At 36.3% G+C, this 16,406-nt stretch overlaps 1 protein-coding gene across 11 annotated transcripts in view; it reads right to left on the bottom strand.

Annotated features, from left to right (window-relative positions):
- The window catches only part of LRRC4C (leucine rich repeat containing 4C), a 515,355-nt gene that overhangs the window by 331,538 nt on the left and 167,411 nt on the right, over positions 1 to 16,406 (bottom strand). For 2 of the 11 annotated variants that reach the window (XM_083836614.1, XM_083836594.1), the window contains exon 1: positions 2,601 to 2,696. The exons of the other annotated variants lie outside the window; for them this stretch is intronic. The gene's annotated coding sequence lies outside the window, so the exon portion shown is untranslated. Of the gene's footprint in view, positions 1 to 2,600; positions 2,697 to 16,406 lie in introns of those variants that run through there. 11 annotated transcript variants of the gene reach the window in all.

The following is a 16,406-nucleotide window of genomic DNA, read 5'->3' as shown; positions in this document are numbered from 1 at the left end:
ATTACACAATATCTTATTCAGGTAGTTAGAAGTTATGAGGCAGGCCTCAAAACACCTTGAAATTCATTAGCTGAGGGGAAGGGAGAAGGAACAGTAACTCTTCAGCCAGCCTCACCTTCATTTTGTGAAATTAATAATCTCACACGCATCTGAAAGTTGAACAGTAGCTCAGACCCAACTGTTACGAAAAGACAAATATACCACCCAAACTGAACTGCCTTTAGTTAAAAGTAGGATAACAGTGCTCGTAATGCCCAGATAATCAACTCAATGATATTAAAATGCCATGTATGCACAGCAGAGGACACTTAACCATGAGTACAAAATCCAACGAAGCAATGAGGACTGGTGAAATGCATCATATAAAATCACAGAGAAATGATCCAAGAAGTAGGAACACTTAAGCTTTAACTCATATTTACTCAGTAACTGACCTTTGCTATGTGACATGTTACTGATATTAATTAGGAAGGCTACAAAAATCTTTATGATGTGTGGAAATATCCTTCTTCTTTTACACTGAGAAAACTGAGGCATAACAGGTTAGAATCTCACTACAGTAGTATCATAATAGCCCAGGTTATACTTTTGTACTCGGGGCTCTTGTGCTATTATTACTTAATATTTGTTACCAAGCCCTTGCTTATACAACATAGATTTTAAAGGATAGATTAAATATGAATAGTTTAAGTGAGGTGATCAGAAAAAACAAGATGATCTTCTGGACTGTTAATTTTATATGAAGTTGAACATGAAGATCCCTTTCCCTAGCCTGCAGATTGAAGTATGTATTAACTATGGAAATTCAATGAAAGCATTAGCACATACTATTAACTTCAAGTTAATAAAGCTGCAGATGAGAATTCTAACTGCTTATGGAAGAGGAACGATCATACATTTAAAACACGTCATGTAAAGAAGCGACCTGATTTTAAAACAAAACAAAGAGCAAGATAAAGGGGAAAATGAAAGCTTTTACTGCAAGAGGTATGAATCACAGCAAGGACAGGACACTGGTGGTGCTATGGACAACCCGAAAGAAGGGTGCCCAGATGGCTTTGAGGTAAATACAAGTTAATTTCTGGCTACATAAGCTTACTTATCAATAGCAAGGCATGGAGTGAGTAAGCCTACTGCACATCCATCATTCACATTTCCCCATTTCATTATAGACATAAAATGCACTTGCAATATGTCAAGCTGGAAAAGGTCTTGGCACGAACCAGATAGGAAAATCCATAAAAGATCAGACATGAGGAAATGCAAAAACATAAAGAACTGGTGAAGTGTCTGTTCCTACCAAGTGTTTGTTTCCTTTTCTTTGGAGAAGGAAAATGCACCGTTTTGATTAAAAAATAAATAAATAAATAAAAAACCACAAATACACAGTTTCTGATTTTCCTTATTATTGTTGAAGACTAATATTAAAAACAAAACAAAACAAACACAGAACACTTAATCCTCCCTATTACCCATACAAGAGATGTACAAGAGATGGGCAAAAGTACAGACTACATTTGGCTACAGTCTAGAATACTTCTCTTTTTTGCTTCCTTGCCTTTTATCTTCTCAAGAATTACCATGTGTACACTTCCATAGAACTATGCAGATTAGAAGAGAATATTCTATCAAAGAAGAATAAGATTGATTTTCTGGATTAGCCAGCAAAACCCCAAATAGTCAAATTAAATTCAGAAATGTAAAAATACAATTGAATACAAAGATATCTTAATAAATAAATGAAATTATTTCTCCACATTTTGGAATTTTACATTAACTTCCATTTGAGCAGTTAGACCCAAGCAATCATACCCTTTCTTACAAACTTCTGTACCCCCAATGAACCAACACACAATGATTTTATGTAAGTCATAACACAGAACTATCATCCTTCTTCATCCTTTTCTTAAAGGATTTTTATTTTTTATTTTATTTTTTAGTATAGAGAGAAACTCTTTATCAGGGAGTACAATGATACGACAAGGGGTAATGAGGGAGGGTGGTGAGGCACTGAAACAGGTTGCCCAGAGAAGCTGTGGATGCCCCATCCCTGGAGGTTTTCAAGGCCAGGTTGGAAGTGGCTTTGGGCAACCTGATCTAGTGTGAGGTGTCTGTCCCTGACCATGGCAGGAGGGCTGGAATTAGCTGGTCTTTTAGGTCCCTTCCAACCCAAACCATACTACGTATCTCTAATTTTTGTCTCAACATAGATATTTTCATTTCTTTGATACAAGATTTGTTAAGGTTTTATAAGGTTTTCCTTCCCATTCTAAGGGAGTGGATCAGGGGAAAATGATCACAATAGAATTGGAAAGATCACATTTTTTTTACACAGGCACACACAGCAACAATGAAGCGAGAAAACTACATCCCTAGGGAATGTAAACCGGAGGAGGAAACGTGATTTGCAGAAAGACAGTTGCACAAAAATGTCCTTCTTCCAAAAGGACTTGATCTGATGCTCAGCAAAACTGAAAATGTATTGCCTGCAATCGTTCTGGAGTGATTAAGGATTCTGGGTGAAACCTGTAGTCACAAGGAGAAGGTCTAGAGGAGGAAGTGCAAAGATAAGCACTAGAGACCAGTAAGCTCACACTGACCGTCTGGGACATGAGGACACAACCATCTGTCAGGCTCTTTGGAGAGGAATCAGAAGGACTGGGAAGAGAGCACCAGTCAATCTGTGGCGCAGACACCTAAACACGAGACAAGTAAGATACAAGACAATTTTTATACGCATTTTGCAGTTCAGTAAGCGACCTGTTCATAATCAATCTTATTACTGTGAAAAGTGATTTTACTTAATGAGCACAGCAATACTTTTTCAAGGCTTATTTCAGATTAATCTGAAGAAAAAGGAAGACTTCCAATTTTTCTTATTTCACTTTTTTTCTAACCTCAGCCACATTTGATCCAAGACATTTTTTATGCAGAGGAAGAAAATTAAGATTTCAATCAATGATGCATTTTAATATGCAATACCCCATGTGTTCATGGAAAAAAAGTTTAGTACAAATGTAATACACCTCTGATACTAACAGCACTTCCCTACAAGAATTACTGGAAATCGCTTCCATCAGAAAACTCAGCATTTTGCAGGAATGCGTTGTTGTGGGCAGAATTTCACACAGAACATTGTTCAAGTGAATCACTACATATTCCGATTTAATTTTAATAATGTTAAGATATTGTTTTTATAAGGTAGATATAAATCCTTAATATATTCCCTGTAATGTCTCTATGACATTTTAGAATATTTGAATTGTATGCACTAAGAAATATGTTTTGATATTTTCAAAAGAAATTCTTTAAAAAAGAACCTCAGGTTTTTAACCCATCTTGGAACTAAAACAAATGGCCAGTTTGGAGGCAGAATTCCCATTAGAAATACAATTCAAAGGTGTTTTAACTTCAGCAGGCTGTTTGTGGATAAACACTGAGAAACCTAGGAAAATTATGATTGTGAGCCTATACAAGCTTCAAACGAGTCTTTTGGTACTTTTGCAGCTTCTAACACACTTTTTACCTTCAGTAGTGTCTGTATCAAACAATGTCAAGATGCAGTCAATAAAAAATGGTACCAAATGTATTGCAAGACAAATTTCTGTTGGATTTTTGGCATGTATCACTCACTATTCTTATTTAAGTCACAGTATTTTACATGTATAGGTGTTCATTGCTAAAGCTCTTTATTAGAAGAAACACACACTTGCATTTTCAGGAAGAGTTAAGATACCATATTTACAATGCCTAATATTATGTAGCGAAGTGAGGAGACTAGTCTCCCTTGGGTGCCTACGTATTTCTTAGAGAGCAACAGACTTCTTCAGAGAACAACTCAGACCTCCTCCATCAAGTTTCTGCTCAGTCATCTGCTGAAAGATCCTTTCTCCTATTAGGTACAGGGGACTTAGCAGATAATAAAGTAACGTCTTTAAGAACCAAATGCTCTGACTTAGAGCAAAGAGCAGCAAATATCCTTTCTGCCAGTTAAAATGCTCAAATTCCCATTCATAAAAGAAAGAGATGGGCACAAGAATTGGAAGAGTCAAGAGGTAGACAATACCAGAGTGAAGAAACCTTCATCCATTCCAGCAGAACCAGGAGCTCGCTACCAAGTCACATTTCCAAGTTTGGCACTGATTAGCTATGACACAGAGGACAACTCCTTTAAGTCCTCTGAACCTGATTTCACAGAACTCATTTTGTTTTGTTTCTCCATCTGTAAATGGACAATTTTGTTTTCAGGTTATATCCGTCACTACAATATACATATGAAGGGACAGAAGTACACCCGGGTGGTGTTCAGGCTAATTGCTTAATAATTGTAAAGCACCTTCAGGCCATGAAGTGCACATTAAGTACTGCAAGCTCTTACCTCTTTTAAAAAGAAAGTTACTAGTGCTTGCAAAAACAAAAATAACTCCATGTAATTAAACGACTCAGACCCCTGCTAACTCTGCAGCATACAAGCCTGTATACCAGTCAGAATCCAGTATGCTCAGGTCCAATCCTGCTGAGCTGTCCTCATTACAACAGAGCAAACAAACATGTTTTCTTTATGTTCTCTCGATAATTACATTTGCTCTGACTCACTGAGGATCTCCTGCTAGCAATGAAAAGCGTGAATTCTTTCAGTGGGTCAATCTCTAGCTGTTTTATTTTCATTTCAAACATAGCAGACACTTCCTTTTTTTAACTTCCCAAAGCATCAACCAGTGTAGTTTCCTCTCTTAGGGCTGTTCAGTGACAATGAGCCAAATTTCATATCAACTGCAAGCTCAGCAAGCAATTAATCCTACCCTACAGCAAGCAATTAATCCTACCTTACCAATCAGCACAAAGTAAAATATGCTTTTCCTAAGACTTTGGATATTCTGTGACAATTATTACACCCAGAAGAGCTTGGAAGGTTCATACAAGTTGGTGCAAGCATTTCTTTTTTTCTCTTGATCAATCAGCCGTATACCTCCCCTTCAGAAGTTGGTTGACACAGAAGATTAAGATCTATTCCCTAAAATGGATATAAAAATAGATATTTAACATGAGGTATATAGGCTTCAAACAAATGCCACTAACTCCAAGTGTTGTGACTGATCCATAGCTCTGAAAATCAGAACTAATTGTCAACAAAAGGACAACATTTTCAAGTACACAATTTATCTGGGCACTTTTTCAAACATTAAAAACTCTACAGGTTAGAGAACAAATAGTCCATCTTCAGCTCATGCAGAGGGGCTGGACTGGAGGAGAACAAGCTGAGTTTGCCAAGACCTGGAATTTGTTCCACAGGTGATCAAATATTATTACACAACCCTACTATGCAACAAACCACAAGTACTGTAAAAACAAAAAAGTAGCATGAAACAGATCTACAGAATATATCATGAATTTGACCAAAATATATTTCTGAAGCAAACAAACCTTTTTTTCTGTTATACTCCATTTCAATTCTCTGAAGAAACTTTGTGGATATTAACACATTTTCAAAACATATTTTTAGTTAAAAATTAAAAAAAAAAAAATCCTACAAAACCCTTGAGAAGACTTGTGAATTGCATTTTCTCATGCTGCGCAAGGGCAAATAGTATAATTTATGAAAACTACAATGCCCAAATCCTCCTTACAAGGAATGAAAGAAAGGGGATGTCGGCACCAGCTTTACATAGAGTACAGTCAGGTACTCAGTACCAAGAAATTTGGAGGGGGGGGGGGTGGGGGGGGGGCTGAAGGGAAAATTATTTTCTTGTATGATTTTTATACCACAGAATAATGAGCACAGCTGTCTTTGCTCAAGTGGGATGGGAAAATAAATCCCAAGACAGTGCACGAATTATCTGAAACTATAAATTTAAAGTGAAAATAGATAAACCTAACACTTCGATATTCTCACTGAGCTCCCCATTGGGAGAATGTTGGGATCCTCCCGGCAGGGATCTTTCAGCTGAAGAACGGTAATTTCGCTGCAAGGTAAAACAAAACTTGCAGAGAGAACACAAGGAGGATTTTCGAACGCACACTCCAACGAAGGTAAGGCAAACTGAATAGTAACGTCATTTCATTACTTCCTGTAAAAATTAGTGGGGTCCCAGATAGTCTGTTTAAACAATATTGAAGCACTTATTTCATAGCCTTTTAGTGCAGCTTGCAGCTTAATATGATCCAATGTACTTGAATCCTTGCCTGTTCGATGTCTTTTCTAGACAGTTCCAGGAACTGAGCCTCAGCTTAGATTCCAGTGATCACACGTTAGCGGTGGGGCAAGCATCGCTGAATGCACACACTGTCCAAGAGCACTGACATGAATTAAAGCTTCCCTACCGGCATTAGCCACTTAAGACTCATCTTGTATTCTTACAACAAGCAAAGTCTGGCTTTAATAAACGATAAGGTAATGTATCTTCTCAAAGCAATTTTTACATAAGTAGCTATGTACAGAATAATACATCTTTGTTCCCCCATCACAGGCAGAGGGGGACTGCAAAGCATAGTAAAAACAGTCTGCTCACCAACACTTTGGCATCACATCAGCAAAGAAAGTTCTCACTATCACAGTCACACATTTGACCTTGGGAAAAGCTTAGTGTTGACTGGTACCAAAGGGATTACTAACTGCGCCGTTTTTCCAACACAGTTTTCAATTACTTTGATGAGCAATTAAAATGCTAATTAAAAAACAATCCAAAACTCAGTACTCAGAAGGTTATGAAATAATAAGCTCTTCTACAGTCACTGCAACTGGAAGCATTAAGAAGGTCACAATACAGCTGGAGCAGGAAGGTGCTAAAGAGAGGCGCTGTATTATGCTTAGGATTGGTTGTTTGTTTCTTAAAGTGAAATAGGTACTTTAAAAACACATTGCCAGGTGTACTTAAGTGCTGGGTTAGAGCAAAGGTTTATATAAACAGCACGTTGGCACATATTGGCTTCAAGGCAGAATTCATTACCCACATGAGACAGCTCAACTTGAAAGAAAAAATAAAAGTATGTACTCTATTGTCAGCTTGAGAAGCTCAGAGTGCATCAAGTCAAGTTGTAAAGTAATCATGAAGTTACCAAGCTCACATCTGCAATTAAGAGTGCTACAAATTTGCTTTTACCTTGCTGCTGAGATTCTCATACAATTGTAGAAATTAAGAACATCTGAAGAAAAACCCTAAACTGCAAGTCACAACTAAATTATGAGAGGCAGTGGCTCTACTTTCATCACTGCGTTAAGATATGTTATGGGGATGAGGTGGTACACAGCAGAGGCTTAAAAGGAAAACAAAGTGCTAAACTGCTCATAAAAATTCTCTGCCTGTTGTTCACGCTCAAAAGAACAATTTTGAATTAAATTCTCTGCAGAATAGAGTATATCAAACTGTACCTAAAATAAAAATAAAAATAATATAATCATTCCTTGCCATAGCACCTGGGAAGGCCTTAGAGAAACCATTCAATTCCCACATACTGTGTGCTGCCAGTGCAAAAGAGGAGCCAGGTCCTGCTCACATTCAACTCTTCCTCATATGAACAGCATTTCACCTGCTCTTCTGAAAACACTTATTGAGATCTTGCGCATATACCATGTCACACTTTCAGTCATAGTTATAAATATTTACCACACCTTTTTTTTTTTTTTTTTTAAATGCAATTAAGTTGCATGTAATGCAGCACAGGGGATGAAAATCTTTATTGCAATGCACTGAATCTATCATGAGTGCTGCAAAAAATTAATTCTGCCTTAAACAATCTGTGACTGAAAAGGCAAGATCATTAAAAAAAGAAGAAAGCAATAATGGAGCTTCAGTCTTCTAGGTATGCCAAAAGCCTGCTATGATTCATTACCATCAAAAAAAGTTTCTTAAAAAACACTGGCACTGGTTCTTGTCATATATTCAACAACAGTTCTGCATTCTGTAAGAAGTCTTGATTCATGCAATTGGCATCTATATTTCTGAGTGTAAAGATGGAGATCCTTTACATTGTTGGAAAGAACTGCATCAGTTCTCCTATCAAACTATTAAATTATTTTGCTTTTCTATACCTTTTATACAACTTCTCAGTTCATCGATTAGGGATGGAAGGAGGGGTGCAGGAATAACAAAATGACTGTCAGAAGAAACAAACAACAAATGCCAGAAGAAAAGCATTAATGACAGAATACAATTGAGATCTCAAAAATGATCAGAAGAAAACCCTCACCATTCTCTAGTGATGTAGCTGCTGAAACTGCACCAGGCTGTATGGCTACATGCACCCCAACACAAGGCCCAGAGATTTTCATGCCAGAGATCAGAAATCAAGCACTGGAAGCAGGCATTAATTTTCACTATCTTGGACCACATTCTACTGACTGATTATAAATACTGTATTAATTATTATGGAAAGTTTTATCTTACCTTTAAGGAAAAAGAGTAAAAGATAGAAAAAGTTAATCAATCATTTGTCAGACAGACTAATACTTTTTAATACTTTCTTCTTGGAAAAAATGCTTAAAGGAGGTCTAGCAGGTTTTGCATTATTTTTGTTCTTTTTGTTTCCCAAAAGGTTCCAGCCCCACATAGGAGCTAATTTTATACCTAAACATACATAAGGAATCACACTGAAGTAAACCATATACCAGCCCACAAAATTGGTGTCTAAACTCCAGATTTAAACCTCTAAACCACCTGTTAGTAAATATATATGTACACACACACAAATTCTTTGTTATATAGACTGAAAAATAGAACAGGTTACTACTGTACAGTCTACAAGCTGTTTTTTTCCTATTAAAAACATTATTCTATAATCTGAAAATTCAAATGAGAATTCTTGTATTATACTTTCTGCTTCAGAATATCAGTATGACTTTTTCTGATCTATAGATCTCCAGGGCTACACATGACAGCTGTTAAGAGGAGCTGATTATGCTGCAGGAAAGGAATAAACCTATCCTCTCCACTGGAAACTGCCAGGTAAAATTTGATCTGTTAACTGTAATTACCAAGACTGGATTTTAGCCAAGACATTATGAACATTAACACTTCAAATTATATGATATAGATCAAATTAACATTTCAAAGAAGCATTACTAAAACCATGCCATTAATTTTATTTGGATACATCATCTGAAAAAAAAGGGTACTTTGTAATGTTATTAAAAATATTTCACTTATCACTGAAACGTTTAAAGAAGTAGTATCGGCAAAAAGAAAGCATGGCTGCAACCATGTTTAGAAAAAAAAATCCCTAAGGTGTTAGCTTTCTTCTCTCTTATTTCATTATAAATCCCCTTAAGTCTGCTAATCCAGCTTCATGTCTTCAGCATCATTTATATTTGCTCATTTCCCAGCAGGTTCTGGCTGTTCTAGGTATTTTCCTTAGCAGTCTGTCAGAGGATTCTCACTTTCTACACCATAAATCCCTGTAATGCATCCTATGAAGCATTGTGGTACCTGCTAGTGAGTTAGATCACATTTCTTAGTTGACACTGTGAAAGTGGTTTTACCCTAAATCAGGGGAATCGAGTAGAAGTGAGCAAATTAGTACAATATTTAAGTAAAGAAGTGGTTACATCAAGTTGGACAGCGTGTGACTTCCTAATAGTAATGACAACATTTGATGAAGAACCTGGAAGAAAGTCAATGAAAGAACTGAACAGAATTCAATTTTTTAATCTGTGCTTTCATTATATCTATTAGGGAATGACATTATACGTAAGCCAGCAATTATTGTTGCATTTGTAAGAATACTGAATACTTTCTTCTTAACAGTACTAAGGATTAAACGGATCCAGCTCCTGCAGTAGCCCAATTTCTTATAACCTGAGTTAAGCAAGGAACTCTACCAATAGCTTTCAGCAGTATGAAACCTAAAAAACAGCAATAAGCTTGTTTTCATACAGTTGATGGCAGTATTCCACCTGAATGCACAAGTACTCCATTGCCTGGAGTTTATTTAGATCTTCATCAAATACGATAATAATATTAAGCTACTTGTTTTGAGATCATCAGTTGGCTTAAGGGTTCTGAAAATATTTCCTATCTTTTTTTTTTAGCTTTCTTTTTTTTTTTTTTTTTCACGCTGATATTGAATTGGCTGTCCTTCAGCTATCATCAGAACAGTGAATAAAACTGTTAATACGTAGATTCTGTGAAGTGCATCACTCACACTAGGTCCACAGCTTCAAGGACAATATAATAGTAATTTAGGAAAAATACAAGTGGAAACAGTAGTTATGGAATCCATAAATCTGAAAGAACTGAAAGGTTTTTCAAAAACAAATATAAAGAAAGCACGGTATCAGAGAAGAAGAATGTTTTTTTTCCCCTTTCAAATATTAAACTACATAACTGTTTTCTCAGAGATGGAACCCAACTGACTCTTCTGCAGTCTGCTACTCGTATTTTCTATTAGCTTTGTCTTACAAGAATGTATTTCTAATACAATTGATATTTAGTCTCAAGCTTAGACATAAGACTAATATAGCATAGACATACTCCAAACCATATCTATATTTCATGACCAGAATTTATTTGGTGTCACATCCCAGAGAAAAGAACAGGAACAGACACACCAGTGAGCTCCAGAGGTCTGATGCTCAGGCTTGAGGTCTACAGTTATTTGGATTACAGCCACATATATCCTTGTCTTTTTTTTTTTTTTCTTTTACTATTACCAACATCCCAAAAGCTCTGCTGAGATATCAACAATAAAAAATGAGTTTTAAAGAAAAAAATAGGAGAGGGGTCACTGCAGAGGAGTTATGACCCATTCACCTCTGGAGATGGAAGGAGAGAGGAAAAATAGTTGGAGATGGAAAGCAGAAATGAAGCAAGCATGAGAGCATGGCTTCCGTAAATCACCTTTCCTTCTTTCTTTTTACTAGAGAAACAGAACTCTGGAAAATAAAACATAGGCATCTCTATCCACTGGGGTTTTAGACACTCCAGCTGACTGCTGTTCTCACTCAAAATTGCTTCATTCCTGGAATATATAATTTGTGAGTCCTTTTCCTATTCTTCACATATCTTTTCACTGTATTCCTCTATTTTTTAACTTTTCCTACCAAGTATTTTCTCTTGTTTTTCCTCCTAGCATTCTCTTCAATATTGTTTCGATACTGTTTCTTTTGCCGATATTTTTATATTGGATTCTGTGAGCCAGATTATGGTTTTACAGCCAAAATATTTTGGTAATAGTATAATAGACAGATGGCAGAGTTTGAAGTGTTTTAGTAGTGATGGCCTTTTACTAGCAGTCAGTACATGGAGGATGCAAAAGGTTACCAAAACCTTCTCTCACAAACTTTTGAAAGTATGTAAAAACACTAGAAAATCTTGGAAAATGTTAGGAATTTCCTTTGTACACCATTCAGAGGTGGAGGGAGAGAACTCTTCTTTGTGCATGTGTGAAAGGAAGGCAAAAGGTTGAGACCTGTCTCCATGGCAGTCATTGTGAATAACCCAGGAATCCTCTCAGTTTCTTTTCCACAATATTTTTTTTTTGTCATTTTGTTTTGTTGTTGTTTGGTTTTGTTTTGTCTTTTTGGTAAAAGCTGCTGCTCTTCATTTACAGCTTGTAGGCCATTCCCACGTTTTTACTACTTTATCACTTCTTATCAAGTGGACAAGGAACAAAAAAGACCAACATGCCTGCTCTGTCTTTGAGGACATGAACAAAAACATGCAAAGCTCATGGGCAGAAAGACTTCAAAGTTAACCTTTTACCCACAATGTCAGAAGGAACCACCATGGGTGCAGCTTTAGAGGAGAGTCTGACAAGTTGCTGTTCTTCACATTTTTATTCCCCTCAATATTCATTTCCTCAAAAACCTCAAACTATAAAGACCAACAGAAAAATGAGAAAAAGAACCACATGGTATCACCATAAGGAGAGTAGGTGGAAATATTAAAATGGAGACATCCTTTATTTTATGATGTGTATTTCCTCATTGCACCTCCCAGATGCACCCTTCCATCTTTTCAGTCTAATATTTCTGTATAGTCACCCACATAATTTGTTTTTGTATTTTTCAGTGTAAAAATGAAGCCTCCAGTTTGCTAATAGAAAATACAATTGTACCAGAAATTGCATGCTGACCCATATTTTATAATTTAATGAGAATCTGCACCTTTACTATTTCTACAGCGGGGCTTAAATTTGGGAAAAAGAACAAGTAGGTGACCCATTTGCACGCATACAACAAACAGTAAACTTTGCTGCTGCCTCTTTTAGAATTTTCAAAGCTTTAAAAGAAAATCAATCTTCTTCTAATTGGCATGGATGGTAATTGTCTGTGAGCTGAGACACAATTACTTAAAAAACACACGTAGCAGGGTTTGAACCTTTGTATTGCAATGAGCTTTTGCCACCTGTTTCACCCTCCTCCCTACAGAGCGCATGGGAAGCCACAGCACAGCAGCTCCAATGAAAACAGAAGAAAACAAAGCGTACCAAGGGAATGAAGGATTAACACCAAGCTTTCTGTTTGATCCAGTATTCTTATTTTACCAAGACTGGGTAGCATGCAAACATCCAGTAAAGATCTGACTGAGGGTTCACAGTCACTTTTGTGAGTTCGCACGTCCTGAGATTTCACAGAAGGCAAAGGCACTCCTCCCTCTGCATTCTGGTAGAAAGGTGGAAGCTCACTTCCCAGCTGACCCCACATCCACAGTTTCAACATGCAAGATTTCAGCAGGACCTAAGTAACAGATGATTATGTTACATCTCTGTATAGTGTCCCCTTCACAAGCTACATGTCTTTACAACTGCTGATGTAGGGCCACTACGCACAAACTAATGTTGTCAGAGGTATTCTTTCTAAACTAACCATATTTTTAAATTTTAGTAATAAACTTTTCTACCCCATCACATTTGTCAGATGTTCAGTTGACATCTGAAAGTCATCTCTATTCACTTTTTGCACCTTAAAAACTGTCTAAAGTCTCATTAGCTTTTGTACACACATTTAGGATTTTTTTTAAAAAGCAATTTTACTTGCTTTTAGATCACCAAGATGATAGTCTGAGAGTCAGAAGACAAAAGTGCAAGACTGCTTCAAATGCAAATGGAATCTAAGACATTCACTTTTAATATTACTATTCATCAAAATAATAGGAATATGGGTAGAAGATGTAGATCAGAGCCACCCTTCACAAGTCTGGATTTATTTGGCTACTGCAGGACATCATTTTTATACTTTTCCTGGCTATGAAATATGCACAATTACTACTTGCATAGTGGTGATTTTATTTAGATCTCCTCTCCCTAGTTTGCCTTTGACTGTCATATGCTTTTTTTCCATGTTTTGTACAACTACTGATTTTTCTCAAAAGGCATCTGCTGACATCATATTGATCTCTATTTCTTATCTTGCCTCCACAGCAGAGAAGGAATAATTTATCATTTTTCCTTTAACATAACGTCTCTGAAAACGGTCATATCACTGATAATCTGTTATGCCTTAGGTTAGTTCTCAGGGAGGCCTATGGCAGTGTTACACACCTCAGCGTCAGCAGAAGAGAAAAATATTCCCTTCTCATTTCAATTTATATCAATTCAGACGTTGCACCAAGTCATGCTTTTATCGTACGCCAGATAAAGTAGATCTAACAGATTTAGTAAACAATGAACTGATAAGTAAATCTAGCTCTTATCCTCTTAATGGATATATATTAAATGAGAGCAGCAGGGGGAAGAAAAAGATGGGAAAGGCAGAAAAGTAAAGAACTGAATACAGTATTCAGACATGCAAGCTTATTCATGGTATGACAGGAATACAAGGACTTCTATAAATGAACTCTCTTGGTGGAGGGCCTGTCTTGTAAACACTTCTCCCATTTGTAATTTCATGAATTCCTCCTCTCCTCTTCAGGACTGATCTTCTCCACCACTAAACCATTTTTTAACCACTTTACCTACACCCCTAGTTTGGAGGTGTCCAGTTTTTTGTTTTGTTTTGTTTTAATAATTACATTTAGGCTACAACATTTAAAGAACCACGTATGAAGAGAATTTAAATGAGGAAGAGAAAAATTTAACAGCTTGAAGTCAGTGCAAGAGTTAACTCTACATTGCCACGTTCACCTTTCACCAGACTAAAAAGTTCTCAGTCTTCAACAATATTCAACAATAACAAGTGATGTACAGACCAGCCGTACCCCAAGCAGTGAATAACTAATAACTGAAGAAAATAAATGGCTCATTTTCAATGGTTCATTTCATGTCATTAGACGAAAATTGTTTGCTAAAAATAGCAGGTATTTACAAATGACTAGGACAATCACAGAAATAGGAGTACGCTAAAATGGAAAAGAAGAAACTGTTTCTAATTAATAATACTGGTAATTAATAGTTTAAATAGTCTGACCTGTCATGCATTTTATTCCAAGTGACCAGACTTGCTGAGTCTGAGGTCACCTGAAATGATGAATTCATGCCTTACAATACAAGAGGAAAACAGATATGGAAGCAACAACAGCATTTACACAGAATGTCAAAGGTTTAGGCATTTTCTGCCATCAAATATGAAATGTTTCAAGGAGTTCAAAGATGAGAGATGGGCTTCAATCCTATTGTGGTCTATGCTACCTTACCTAGGTTATCTTCGGTTCACACACGAAATATAGCTGAAGAAAAGAGTTTTTGATGTAAGTCTGTTGTTAATTCTGCATCTTAGCCTACTGAGTTCTAAAGACAAGCCAACTGTATATTGGATCAAAAAACTCCTTCTGGAAAAGACTTAATCTTCTGGTTGGTACTGCTCACTTTCTAAACAGGCAGATCTCAGCAGACACCTGATGAAATTTCTGACCTGTTTCTCTCCTGTCCTGCTTTCAAAGTAGTGAACTCTTCAAAGGAAGTTTTCCCGTAGCATGATGGAGATACCAAAAGCGTGTTGCTAAACAGAAGATGAATAAAAAGAAGAAAGCAAGGAAGAAAAATAGCTTTTTAAACAATCGGCATGCATGCTGTAGTTATTTTGACATTAAATTAAGTAGTTCTAAGTCTGGTGTGAAAAATGATGAGTAAAACAAAATAATTTGTTAGGCATGGCAAGTTATTAGAGGAGCTTCCAAATCCAAGACATTAAATGCTATTAAGTGTAAATGAAGTGCTAAAGAATGGAATTAACAAATATGCCAAAGGGTAACTATTTCTCATTTTTAAAATAAAATGCAACATTGTAGAAATACAAATCAGCTTACATTTTATTTATAGCCTATACTGTACCATGAGAAAAGAATATACAATCAGTCATTCAGTTCAGCCCAAATGCTCTAGCCCAGTTCAGACAGTAGTTGGTCTCACAAGAACAAATACAAGTAGTGAGCAGTCAAATCTGGTACCTCCCTTGCTGTCTCCCAGCATCTAGCCATTCACACATACCACAAAGATATTTGAAGATTTTGAAGATTTAATTGATTAGGGGAATCAGAATTGAATATAAAATTTCCAAGACATGCACAACCTCTGGATTTATACAGTGACACGAGCTGTTTCCTAACAACTACTAACAGTTGTGTGTGTTGTTTTTTTTTTTTCCTGTTTCTTTCCATTTACTACCTGCCATGTTCTAGGGTGATATTTTATTGGACTTTCTAGTATAACCTCACAATCCTGCTCGTGAATAGTAACAATCATCTCAGAGTCTATAATTGCATATTATTACATTATTAAAACTTACTCTTTCCTTGCGAATAATTTTACCTTTACCTACACCAAATTTCATCTGTCATTGTATTATACCACAATTGAATTGCATAAGATTCTTCCCCACATCTTCTGTGATGATACTTAACTTCACTACCTTCATTTATAGTCATCAGGCCTGTTTGAAAATTCAGATTTTGCACATCAAGTATACTCTTTTCATGCCCAGGAAGTAGGAAGCAAGAGGACACAAATTACCTTTATTGGTTACATGAGGCATATTTTGGCTGTTTATGCCTTTAGTTCCTTCTGAGCTCTTGTATGAATTTTGTCTGGTTCTGGCCCATTCATTTCATCTGTTAGTTGCACAGCGTCTAGTGCTGAAAACATTTGGTCTCTGAAGTAACATTTCAGAGCATTCACCTAATTTAAGCCCTCAAAAGCTATTATTAACACTGAAAGACTAATTCTGGTCTGTATAACTTCCATCATAACTCAAATAATTTTATTAAATGTGGAAATAAATAGCTTGAGTTAATATATTTTTGATTTAACATTTAAAATATTTGCAAATGTATAAGTCTCATATCTATTGTCCAGAAATCAAAAAAAGCTAAATCACAAAAGAAACCTCAGACACACAGGAAGGGATCCCAACAGGCTGGATAGCTGTTGTAACTCGAAACCGTGGCAATGTTAGACACAGAAAATAAAAAGCGATCTCCACTTTAAATTCCACTGAAGCAGATACAGAAACGGTGTTCCAACATGCATTGAATAGC

Source organism: Anser anser (assembly GCF_964211835.1).
Source record: "Anser anser genome assembly, chromosome: 5".
Lineage (NCBI taxonomy): Eukaryota > Metazoa > Chordata > Aves > Anseriformes > Anatidae > Anser > Anser anser.
This window is presented reverse-complemented; position numbering and strand designations above follow the sequence as displayed.